At 45.3% G+C, this 13628-nt stretch overlaps 2 non-coding genes across 2 annotated transcripts; both read right to left on the bottom strand.

Moving 5' to 3' along the window:
• Positions 1-3112: 3112 nt before the first annotated feature.
• trnar-ucu (transfer RNA arginine (anticodon UCU)) lies at positions 3113-3185 on the bottom strand. The gene has a single exon. It is a non-coding gene; the product is annotated as a tRNA-Arg (tRNA).
• An 8927-nt stretch (positions 3186-12112) lies between these two features.
• trnar-ccu (transfer RNA arginine (anticodon CCU)) lies at positions 12113-12185 on the bottom strand. Its single transcript has one exon. It is a non-coding gene; the product is annotated as a tRNA-Arg (tRNA).
• Positions 12186-13628: the final 1443 nt, after the last annotated feature.

Raw genomic sequence — 13628 nt, 5'->3', positions numbered from 1 at the left:
ACCTGTTCTAGTATCTCCTTATGTGGCTCGGTGTCAAATTCTGTTTGATAATCGCTCCTGTGAGCCACTTGGGATGGTTTACTACATTACAGGCGCTATATAAATGCAAGTTGTTGCTGTAGATGGCTCTGGCATGGCACGTGAGCAGCGGCGGATATGATGGGTGAAAATAGCTTCCCTCAGTGCTTAACTGTCCAAGATTTGGGAAATGTGGGGAATTTCATAGCGGTCAATTGTCCTCAGGTGGGGTGCTGTTAGTATTCATCCCCAGTGGCCTAATGGATAAGGCACTGACCTCCTAAGCCAGGGATTGTGTGTTGGCCATACAGCCCTTCGAGCCTGCTCCGCCATTCAATAAGATCCTGACTGATCTTTGACCTCAACTCCACTTTCCTGCCCGACCCCATATTCCTTGTTCCCCTTAGAGTCCAAATCTCTATCTATTGCAGCCTTGAATATACCCCACGACTCAGCATCCACAGCCCTTTGGGGTGGAGAATTCCAAAGATTCACAACCGTCTGAGTGAAGAAATTCCTCCTCATCTCAGTCTTAAATGGCCGACCCCTTATCCTGAGACTATATCCCTTAGTTCTAGACACTCCAGCCAGGGGAAACAGCCTCTCAGCATCTTCCCTGTCAATCCCACTCTGAATCTTATATGTTTCATTCTTCTGAACTCCAGGGAGTATAGGCCCATTCTACACAATCTCTCACCATAGGACAGTCCTCTCATCCCAGGAATCAATCTAGTGAACCTTCGTTGCACTGCATCTAAGGCATGTATGTCCTTTCTCTGATAAGGAGACCAGAACTGTACACAGCACTCCAGGTGTGGTCTCACCAAAGCCCTGTACAATTGTAGTAAGACTTCCTTACTCTTGAGCTCCAACTCCCTTGCAATAAAGGCCAACATGCCATTTGCCTTCCTAATTGCTTGCTGTACCTGCATGCTAACTGTCTGTGTTTCCTGTACGATGACGATATCGCAAAGTTTCTGTTTGAAGAATGGACTCAGTCGAGAATATTTTTGTGGACTTTATGGGCTGAGGGTGTTTTCCCTGTGGTGGGATCGCCCTGTGCAGGTGCGTGGAGGACTGGTTTGTTAAAACTCCAGAGAACGCATGGCAGTTGGCTGTGACAAAAGAACTGTCAGTCATCCAGAATGTATGGGTTCGCCCGACAGTCCTGGAAAAAGGAAGGGGGCCATTGAACTTGAACTTATTAGAAAGCCACTCTAATATGCAAAAGCACTTCTCACCTCCATCTCAGAAGAGAAGCAGAACAATGAACCCACTGACCTCAGCCAGCTGAAGAGGAGCCTGTTTTTCCCAACACAAAGACCGAAATATATGTCCCAGACTTAGGGCCATTAATCCAATCACAGAATACTCATGGGTCCGATGATGACCCATCACTGATTAAGCACCGGAGTGCTTAGAAACAAAAGGATTTTAAAGATTGGCGGGAAAGATAGGGGTAGCAAGACTCCTATAAAGATAGATCCTTTTCCACCATTCTTTCTCTCTCTCTCTCTCGCTTCCTCGCTCCACCAAGATCGACCTAACAAGAAGTACCAGAGGAAGAAGCCACTGAGCGAAGCGATCGAGACCAACTGTGTGTGGTGGTAAGCATAGTCTCGAGTGACCCAAGCCGGTAACCAGATATCCCAGGCAAGCTGGGTGAGGTGAAAGGGGCTCAGGGTTTTCCTCAGAAGTGAAGCTTTTGGGCTATTCCAAGGATGGGAGCTTCATTTAGTTCAGCCAGGCGAAGGGGTTTATGCGACTGGGTAATTCGTTGGTAGGGGTGGAGTTAGAGTCCACCATAGCAACAAGGGAATTATTGCTTGTTATAGGCCCCAGTTGTGTACTGTATGTATGTTGTTTGTAATCTGGATTCTATTCTCCACAGAGATAGTGATTTCATTTAGTAGTGCATGTTTTATCCAATGTATGTTAGACCAAATAAATATAAGTTTGATTTTTCACCGAAGCATTCCTGTCCGTGACTTATTCCATTTACACTCTGAATAATAATTCCCGGGTATAGAACTTTCGGAAGGCGGGGGCGATTTGAACCGTCCATCTAGCAATTGGGCAAGGATCAAAAACCGCTTACAACGAGGACACCTAAATCTCTCTGAACACCAACATTTAATAGTTTCTCACCATTTAAAAAATATTCTGTTTTTCTATTCTTCCTACCAAAGTGAATAACCTCGCATTTCTTCACATTATTCTCTATCTCCCTCCTTATTGCCCACTCACTTAATCTGTCTAGATCCCTTTGCAGGCTCTTTGTGTCCTCCTCACAGCTTACTTTTCCACCTAGCTTTGTATCGTCAGCAAATCTGGATACATTGTCCTCGGTCCCTTCATCTAAGTCATTAATATAGATTGTAAATAGCTGAGGCCCAAGCACCCCACTAGCTACAGCCTGCCAACCGGAAAATGACCCGTTTATCCCTACCCGCTGTTTTCTATCTGTTAACCACTCCTCTATCCATGCTAATATATTACCCCAACCCTAGGATTCCTTATCTTGCGTAGCGTTGTGGTTGTTGGAGGTCAATCATCTCAGCCCCAGGACATCGCTACAGGAGTTCCTCAGGGCAGCGGCTCACCACCACCTTCTCAAGGGCAATTAGGGAAGGGCAATAAATGCTGGCCTTGCCAACGACGCCCACATCCCAGGAACAAATAAAAATAAAACCTTTCACATGGCACCTGATTGAATGCCTTTTGGAAATTCAAATATACGACATCCACTGGTTCCCATTTATCTATACTGCTAGTTACATCCTCAAAATACTCCAATAAATGTGTTAAACACAATTTCCCTTTCACAAAAACCTAATCATATGATTTTCTGAGTGCATTGTTACCACTCCCTTAATAATGGATTCCAACATTTTCCCGATGACTGATGTCAGGCTAACTGGCCTGTCTTCTCTCTCCCTCCTTATTGTGGATGATTGCATTGACCTTGCGGCCTTGATGGAATCTTGGCTACAGGTGATAATACAATCCTCCTTAATGCAGCCTCCCCGCCTGGCAGCACCTTCCACCACTTGCCCCGCCTAAACCACCGTTGTGTCAATCATTAAAAACACATCACCCCAAATGGGACTCGAACCCACAATCCTTGGCTCAGAAGGCCAGTGCCTTATCCATTAGGCCACTGGGGCTGAATACAGAATGTAACCCGCCTGAGGGCAATTGACCGCTCCGAAATGTGACATCTGCCTCCGTTTCAGAGTCTTCGAAAGTTCAGCAGAGATGGGAGCTATTTTCACCCATCATATCTGTCACTGCTCGCGCCATACCAGAGCCAACTACAACAACAACTTGCCTTTATATAACGCCGTTAACATAGTAAAATGTCCCAAGGCGCTTCACAGGAGCGATTATCAAATAGAATTTGACACCGAGCCACATAAGGAGATATTAGGACAGGAGTCCTAAACCTTGGTCAAAGAGGTAGGTTTTAAGGTACATTTAAAGGAGGAGAGAGAGGCAGCGAGGCGGAGATGTTTAGGGAGATACCGTGCCCACTGTCCATCCCCCGACCCTGCCCGCTCTTTGTTTTCATCAGTGAGCCCTGAAACTTTGCTCAAATTTGATTCCCAATTCCTGGCCTTCTCTGCCATCAATAGAACACTGCTCCACTGGGCTCCACTGGAATGCACTGTAAGACTCAACTGCTGTGACTCTGATCTTCTATTCAGCTGCTGCAGTTTGAAGGTAACTTTGTCCAGTTTACAGCCCATCAACCATCGCTGCTGTTTCCTGCTGAGTCTGTGACTGTCCCACTGGTTTATTTTGCTGCTGTCTGGGTCCTGGCCAGAAATTCACTCTCCTGGGCCAACGTCCATTTCTCCACCGTTTCTGCATCTTATGGTGGCCTCCAACTTCACCACCGCTTTCTGCCCCACAACGATTCTCCAACATTTCCACGGAAATACATCCAGCGTACCTCTCAGTTACTCTGGATTGTGGTTGTTGGAGGTCAATCACCTCAGCCCCAGGACATTGCTGCAGGAGTTCCTCAGGGCAGTGTCCTAGGTCCAACCATCTGCAGCTGCTTCATCAATGACCTTCCCTCCATCATTTTCTTTCCTTGAGATACTTATCCAACTCCCTGTTGAAAGTTAAGATTGAGTCTGCCTCCACCACCCTTTCAGGCAGCGCATTCCAGATCTTAACCATTCGCTGCGTAAAAAAGTTTTTTCCACTGATGGGTGAGACTAGAACTAGGGGGCATAATCTTAGAATAAGGGGCTGCCCTTTCAAAACTGAGATGAGGAGAAACTTCTTTACTCAGAGGGTAGTAAATCTATGGAATTTGCTACCCCAGAGAGCTGTGGAAGCTGCAAAATTAAATAAATTTAAAATGGAGATAGACATTTTCCTAGCAGATAAGGGAATTAGGGGTTACGGGGAGAGGGCAGGGAAGTGGATGTGAGTCTAGATTCAGATCAGCCATGATCCTATTGAATGGTCGAGCAGCCGCATGGCCTACTCCTGCTCCTATTTCTTATGTTGCCTTTGGTTCTTTTGCCAATCACCTTAAATCTGTGCCCTCTGATTCTTGAATATCTCCAACTTACGAGAGTCTAACCACCACCCCTTGATATTCAACAGCATTACCATCGCCGAATTCTGCGGTGAGTGTCTCACCTCCTGACTCCCCAAAGCTTTTCCACCATCTACAAGGCACAAGTGTGATGGAATACTCTGCACTGGCCTGGATGAGTACAGCTCCAGCAACACTCAAGAAGATTGACACCACCCAGGACAAAGCAGCCCGCTTGATTGGCACCCCATCCACCATCTTGAACATTCACTCCCTCTACCACCGGCACACCGTGTGCCATCTACAAGATGCACAGCAATAACTTGCCAAGGCTTCTTCGGCCGCATCTCCCAAAGCCAGGACTGATGTCAGGCTAACTGGCCCATCTTCTCTCTCCCTCCTTATTGAGGATGATTATATTGACCTTATGGCTGTAATGGATTCTTGGCTGACAGGTGATAATACAATCCTCCTTAATGCAGCCTCCCCAGCTGGCAGCACCTTCCACCACTCGCCCCACCTAAACCACCGTTTTATCAATCATTAGAAAACACATCACCGCAGATAGGGATCGAACCCACAATCCCTGGCTTAAGAGGCCAGTGCCTTATCCATTAGGCCACTGGGGCTGAATACACAATGTAACCCGCCTGAGGACAATTGACCACTCCGAAATGTGACATCTCCCTCACAGTTTCAGAGTCTTCGAAAGTTAAGCACAGATAGGAGCTATTTTCACCCATCATATCTGTCACTGCTTGTGCCATACCAGAGCCCTCTACAATGACAACTTGCATTTAGATAGTGTAATGATCAGTAACCTGTCATTCTGGAATGGTACACTAGGTGGTGCTGTATGTATATAAGAGTGGGCTACCCACGATGCACTAGGCTACCCACAAGGCAGCAGTCAAGATGGAGGCCTCTACAGATACTGTGCCTAGTCCACATGTGCTCAATAAAGTGTCGAGCAAAAGCTAGCTGTTCTTAATAAAAACGACTCGTTATTAATGAACATAACTTGGTACCAGGATTGGTAAGATCTGCTGAATATTGTGCAACGCGACATGGAGAATTTGAAGCCACCAGAGCGTTTGAAACTCACAGGAAATATCGACTACAATTGGCAGACTTTTAAACAACAATTCGAACTCTACATTGCTCCCATCGGATTCGGTACGAAGCCAGACGCAAGGAAAATAGCGTTGCTGCTCATGGTTGCAGGTCCACAGGCGATGGAGATATTTAATACATTTGTATTTAATCCAGAGGAGAACAGAGGAAAATTAGACGATGTGCTAAAGAAGTTTGATACACATTGTTCTCCCAAAAAGAATGAAACCTATGAGAGGTACATCTTCTGTTCTCAGACACAGCAGCAAAATGAGACTTTTGATAGCTTTATAACTGATCTGAAACTGAAAGCACAGACATGTAATTTCTCTGAGCTGAAAGCATCCATGATTCATGACCAGATTGTGTCATAGAGTCATAGAGTCATAGAGTTTTACAGCACAGAAAGAGGCCCTTCGGCCCATCGTGTCTGCGCCGCCCATCCATCCCTGTCCAGTCTAATCCCATTTTCCAGCATTTGGTCCATAGCCTTGTATGCAATGGCATTTCAAGTGCTCATCCAAATGCTTCTTGAATGTTGTGAGGGTTCCTGCCTCTACCACCCTTTCAGGCAGTGAGTTCCAGATTCCAAACACCCTCTGGGTGAAAAAGTTCCCCCTCAAATCCCCTCTAAATCTCCTGCCCCTTACCCTGAATCTATGCCCCCTTGTTATTGACCCCCCTACTAAGGGGAAAAGTTCCTCTTTATCTACCCTATCTATGCCCCTCATCATTTTGTACACCTCAATCAGGTCCCCCCTCAGCCTTCTTTGCTCCAAGGAAAACAACCCCAGCCTGTTTAGTCTTTCTTCATAGCTGAGGCGCTCCATCCCAGGTAACATCCTGGTGAATCTTCTCTGCACCCTCTCCAAAGCAATCACATCCTTCCTATAGTGAGGCGACCAGAACTGCACACAGTACTCCAGCTGTGGCCTCACCAGCATTTTGTACAGTACCATCATAACCTCCCTGCTCTTATATTCTATGCCTCGGCTAATGAAGGCAAGTATCCCATATGCCTTTTTAACCACCTTATCTACCTGTTCCGCTGCCTTCAGGGATCTATGTACATGTACACCAAGGTCCCTCTGACCCTCTGTACTTCCTAGGGTCCTACCACTCATTGTGTATTCCCTTGCCTTATTTGTCCATCCAAAATGCATCACCTTGCACTTTTCAGGGTTAAATTCCATTTGCCACTTTTCCGCCCATCTGACCAACCCGTTTATATCGTCCTGTAGCCTGAGGCTTTCCTCCTCGCAATTTACCACCCCACCAATTTTCGTGTCATCTGCGAACTTACTGATCATACCTTTTACATTCTCATCCAAATCATTTATGTAGATCACAAACAACAAGGGACCCAGCACCGATCCCTGAGGTACCCCACTGGACACAGGCTTCCAGTCACAAAAGCAACCTTCGACCATCACCCTTTGCCTCCTGCCACTCAGCCAGTTTAGGATCCAACGCGCCAAGGCACCCTGGATCCCATGGGCTCTTACCTTCTTGACCAGTCTCCTATGCGGGACTTTGTCAAAAGCTTTACTGAAGTCCATGTAAACCACATCCACAGCATTTCCCTCATCCACCCCCCTAGTCACCCCCTCGAAAAATTCAATCAGATTTGTCAGACATGATTTACCCTTGACAAAGCCATGCTGACTATCCCCGATTAATCCTTGCCTCTCCAAGTGGAGACTAATTTTGTCCCTCAGAACTTTTTCCAATAATTCCCCTACCACAGATGTTAGGCTCACTGGCCTGTAATTCCCTGGTTTATCCCTGCTACCCTTCTTGTATAATGGTACTACATTAGCTGTTCTCCAGTCCTCTGGTACATCCCCTGTTTCATCATGTTTGGTATTCATGATAAAAAAAAGTCAGGGAACGTCTGTTGAGAGAAATCGAACTAACATTGGAAATTGCTGTGAAAATATGCCACGCCAGCGAGCTAGCTCGAAAGCATGCGAAGACTTTCAGTGAAATCAATAATGATGCGATTGTAATGAGTGATAATGCTGCTGTCGGTGCTGTGTCCTACAAAGGGAAGAAACGTGGGCAGAACAGAAATGAAAAGCAATCGGAGGATTAAATTTTTAATTGTAAACGCTATGGTTACAAACACCAGTTAAGAAAATGCCCAGCGTTTGGAAAAATGTGCACAAAGTGTAATGGAAAGAATCACTTTGCCAAACAATGCTTTTCAAAACTAAAAACAAAGAAAGGGCAACGAGTTAATGTGATTGAGGACACTGATTTAAGTGAGACATTTTTTGTATGAATGGTGTCATGTGACAATGTCAAAAATGATACAGAAAATGTGCAGCCCTCAGATATGGACAATGCTGAACATAAAATTAATGCAGTAAAAGAGGACAAATGGATGATCCGACTGTAGATAAATGGAGCATTAGTTACATTGAAACTGGACACTGGGGCAAAAGCAAATTTAATCAGTTTGAGTGACATTAAAAACATGAAAGAAAAGCCCAAAATACAGAAAAAGTCAGTACTACTGAAGGACTATAATGGACAGAAAATAGATAGCTTAGGTGTATGCAGACATAAAGTGACAGTCAAAGACAAAGTGCATCATCTCATGTTTTCTGTTGTGGATGAAGGACTTCATTCACTACTGGGTGACAAAGCTTGTGAGGACTTAGAACTGGTCAAGAGAGTATACCGTATAAACTGTGCCATAAGCAGACCAGATGACTCAGTGGATTCTGTAGTAAATAATTTCCAGGATGTGTTCAAAGGATTTGGAGTTCTACCATTCACTTACAAGATCCAGCTAAAGGAAGATGCTCAGCCAGTGGTACATGCTCCACGAAGAGTTCCAGCACCCCTGCGTGACCAGCTCAAGAATGAACTGGACAGAATGACCACACTAGGAGTCATCAGGAAAGTCGAAGAGCCAACAGACTGGGTTAACTCCATGGTATGTGTAAAGAAAAAGAACAATGATCCACGAATATGCATGGATCCAAAGGACTTAAATGCAAACATAAAACGTGAACACTACCAGATTCCCAAGCGAGAAGAAATCACCAGTGAAATGTCAGGTGCCAGATACTTTACAAAGCTCGATGCATCACAAGGATTTTGGCAACTAAAACTGGATGAAGAGAGCACCAAATACTGTACCTTCAACACACCATTTGGCAGGTATTGTTTCCTCAGAATGCCTTTCGGGATAATATCTGCATCTGAAATCTTTCATAGAGCGATAGAACACATAATTGAAGGTCTGGAAGGAGTTCGGGTCTATGTTGATGATATCATCATCTGGGGCTCCACACTGAAAGAACACAATGAGAGACTGACTATAGTGCTACAGAGCATACGCCGGAATGGACTGAAGCTCAACAAAGCCAAGTGTCAGTTTGGTGTCCAGGAAGTCACTTTCCTAGGAGATAATCTATCTGGTAAAGGAATAGAGCCAGATATGGAAAAAGCAAACGCCATACTCAAAATGCCCCGACCCACTGACGAAAAAGGAGTGTTATGCATCATGGGGATGATAAACTTCATTGGAAAGTTCATTCCTAACTTGTCAGCCAAGACAGCCTGTCTGCGAGACCTGCTACGTAAAACAAATGAGTTCGCATGGACAGAAAGACATGAACAAGAGTGGATAAACCTCAAAACAGTGCTGACAACCACACCTGTACTCACCTTCTTTGACCCAACAAAAAGAATCAAAGTGTCAACGGATGCATCAAAAGATGGCCTAGGTGCGGTGTTGCTACAAGCAGAGGGTGAAAATTGGAAGCCTGTTGCCTATGCCTCCAGGTCTATGACTGATACTGAGTGTCGATACGCCCAGATTGAAAAGGAATGTCTAGGCTTGGTTGTTGGACTAGAAAAGTTTCATGGCTACATATATTGACTTCCCACCTTCACAGTTGAGACAGACCACAGCCCACTGGTTCCCATCATAAAAAAGAACCTGAATGAGATGTCTCCAAGGATTCAACGACTCATGATGAAGCTGCAAAGATATGACTTTGAACTGATCTACACACCAGGCAAATACATAGTGTTAGCAGATGCACTATCCCGAGCACCCACAATGAGTCATGTGAGCTGTACTGAAGAAGACGTGGATGTTCATGTGAGTATGGTCACTGCTGCGCTGCCCGTGTCAGACACAAAATCAAAGCAAATAGCAGAAGAAACAGTAAAAGATACAGTATTACAAACAGTAATAGAGAACATTCATCATGGTTGGCCAAAAGGTTCCTGTCCAAAGTACTATCACATCAGGTCAGAGTTAAGTGTCGCAAGTGGACTATTACTAAAACAGAACAGAATAGTCATTCCACAGGCTCTACGTCAAGGCATGCTCAAAAGTATTCATGAGGGACACCTCGGAATTGAAAAATGCAAAAGGAGAGCAAGAGACACTGTTTATTGGCCTGGCATAAATAAGGACATTGAGAACATGATAGGCAAATGTGAGACATGTCAGAAACACCAAAACAAACAAGCAAAGGAACCAATGATAGTAGCTGACATACCAACAGCACCATGGCAAAAAGTTGGTATGGACCTTTTTCATTTAAATGGTAAAGACTATCTAATAGTGATTGACTACTATTCTAACTATCCTGAGATGGCGCTGCTCTCAAGCACCACAGCAAGCAGTGTCATAATGCATGTGAAATCCATCTTCGCCAGACATGGAATTCCCAGGATTGCCGTTAGCGACAATGGCCCGTGCTTCAACTGTAAGGAGTGGCAACAGTTTGCAGCACATTATGACTTTCAACACATCACATCCAGTCCTTTGTATGCTAGGTCGAATGGTAAGGCAGAGAAAGGTGTTCAAGTTCTCAAGCAGCTGCTGAAGAAAGCGACAGAAAGCAAGTCTGATCCTTATCTCGCCCTGCTGAGCTACCGAGCCTCACCTTTAGACTCTGGTTCTTCACCTGCTGAACTCCTAATGGGTCGCAAGTTGCGTACCACGCTACCCTGCTGTGCAAAAGAAAAGCAGAGTAAGGAACTGAGACAGAGACTTCAACTGTTAAAGCTGAAACAGAAATCACACTATGAAAAGTCATTCAAAACTCTGAAACCATTGACAAGGGATGATGTTGTCAGGATTGAGGATCCAGATGCATGGAACAGGAAAGCTACAGTTCTTGAGGAAGTAGGACCAAGGTCATACGCTGTTAGAACTGAGGAAGGACAGATTCTCAGGAGGAACCGCCGTTCCCTCCTAAAAACACAAGAGACTATCGAAGAGCAAATCGATGACAATGCCACAACTGAATCTTGTCACTCACCACCAGAACAATCAAACACAAATACACATACAGGCTCTCATGAAAACACATCAGACTTACCTGTGCTGAGAAGATCCACACGTGAAGTAAAAAAGCCTGATAGACTTAATCTTTGAGTACAAAGAAAACTACATTGAAAATGCATTGACTGTTGAAGATGTTTATGTTGTTATTGATTGATATTGATTGATACTGATTTTGTTTAACCTCAAAGAAAGGGGGACGTAATGATCAGTGACCTGTCATTCTGGAATGGTACACTAGGTGGTGCTGTATGTATATAAGAGTGGGCTACCCATGATGAACTAGGCTACCCACAAGGCAGCAGTCAAGATGGAGGCCTCTACAGATACTGTGCCTAGTCCACATGTGCTCAATAAAGTGTCTAGCAAAAGCTAGCTGTTCTTAATAAAAACGACTAGTTATTAATGAACATAACATATAGCACCTTTAACCTAGTAAAATATCCCAAGGTGCTTCACAGGAGCCATTATCAAACAAAATTTGACACCGAGCCACATAAGGAGAGATTAGGTCAGGTGCCCTAAACCTTGGTCAAAGAGGTAGGTTTGGAGGAACATTTAAAGAAGGAGTGAGAGGTAGCGAGGTGGAGATACCATGGTCAGTGTCCATTCCCCGACCCGGCCTGGTCTTTGCTTTCATCAGTGAGCCCTGGAACTTTGCTCAAATTTGATTCCCAATTCCTGGCCTTCGCTGCCATCAATACTACACTACTCCACTGGACGACTCAGATCTTCTATTCAGTTGCTGCAGTTTGACGGTAACTTTGTCTAGTTCACAGCCCATCCCCCATCGCTGCTGTGTCTGTGACTGTCCCACTGGTTTATTTTGCTGCTGTCTGGGTTCCTGGTCAGAAATTCACTCTCCTGGGCTGATGTCCATTTCTGGATCTTATGGTGGCCTCCAACTTCACCAGTGCTTTCTGCCACACAACACTTCTCCACATTAACACCTCCAGCATAGCTCTCAGTTATTCTGCCCTCCCAAATCCCTTCAGAATGTCTATCAACTTGCAAACACTGCCCTGACCATCGACAAGTTTATTCTGGATGGTTGCATTGACATTCTGGGCCTTGACCGCAATACCATAGTGCCAATCTTAAAAATACATCACCCCAGATGGGACTCGAACCCACAATCCCTGGCTTAGGAGGCCAGTGCCTTATCCATTAGGCCACTGGGGCTGTATACAAAGCAATGAAAATCATGAGACTTAAGGGTCAGTTAGTGACCGCCAAATCATTATTTACAGGGCAAATTATTCTCACCGCAGACAGAAAATCTTTGATTAGGATTTAAAATGCACATCAGCTGCTGTGACTCTGATCTTCTATTCAGTTGCTGCAGTTTGAAGGTAACTTTGGCTAGTTTGCAGCCCATCCCCCATCGCTGCTGTTACCTGCTGAGTCTGTGACTGTCCCACTGGTTTATTTTGCTGCTGTCTGGGTTCCTGGTCAGAAATTCACTCTCCTGGGCCGACGTCCATTTCTGGAACTTATGGTGGCCTCCAACTTCACCAGTGCTTTCTGCCACACAGCATTTCTCCACATTTCCACAGAAATACCTCCAGCGTACCTCTCGGTTACTCCACCCTCCCAAATCCCTTCAGAATGTCTATCAACTTGCGAACACTGCCCTGACCATCTACCAGTTTATTCTGGATGGCTGCATTGACATTCTGGGCCTTGACGGCTATATCATAGTTGTAGTGTATGTGCCTTTAAGAGCCCCAGGTGTGCTGTAATGCCGGTAATGGCCACTCGGGCTATATAAGCCTGTATATTGTGTATACCCGTTAGAACCCCCCCCGCAGGCTTTGCTTTGTAAACAGCTATGAACCAACTCCTGTCTTCAGTGTCTCTATCAACACACAGACACTACAGTGGCGACGAAGTGGAAACGGACTTACCTGCAATTCGGCAGCACCTCAAGAACATCGATTCCTCGGGCGTCCAGAAGACTCAAGAAAGTGAGAGAAGCTGTGGTTTCACCAGCTGGCCAAGCTGGTGGCAGGTACTGCGCTAATCCTTCCTGGGCGTCAGGCTGGGGCTCCAGCGGCTGGCTCTACAGATAAGACAGGCAGCGAAATCGGAGGCAAGCAATAACGGACTGGGAGGGAGCACTCGGGAGACGGCCGGCGCTGCAAGCAGGTCGGCGTTCAGACCTGGAGAGAAAGTCCGGCGGGAACGAGTCTCCAACTGTGAATAAATTTTTAAAAAAGAAAGGAAACCGCGGGAAACAGCGTTGTCATCGGCAGCAGCGGCGGGAAAGCACGGGAAGCGCCATATCTTTTCTGCAGAACAGAAAGAAAAGCGTGGGAAGCGCCATATCTTTTCTAAGATGCCTAAGTCTGGCAATATTGATGCTTTTGATAGCGAAATAGAGGATTGGACCACATATGTGGAAAGAGTAGAGGTATATTGCACTGCAAATGGAATAGAAGATGAAAAAAAAAGCTTCAATACTGCTGAACCTAATGGGCGCAAAGGCATGCGGGCTGTTATGAAATTTAATCACTCCAGCCAAACCAAAGGACAAGAATTTTAAAGAAATTGTTGATACCCTGCAGGAGCACTTAAACCCAACACCGCTGCTGATAGCGGAATGATTCAAATTCTCCAAGAGAA

This window comes from Somniosus microcephalus, chromosome 28, assembly GCF_052327205.1.
Source record: "Somniosus microcephalus isolate GS21.2 chromosome 28, FLI_Smic_1.0, whole genome shotgun sequence".
NCBI classification, from domain to species: Eukaryota; Metazoa; Chordata; class Chondrichthyes; order Squaliformes; family Somniosidae; genus Somniosus; species Somniosus microcephalus.
Note: the sequence above shows the minus strand (reverse complement) of the source record. Positions and strands in the feature narration are given on the sequence as shown.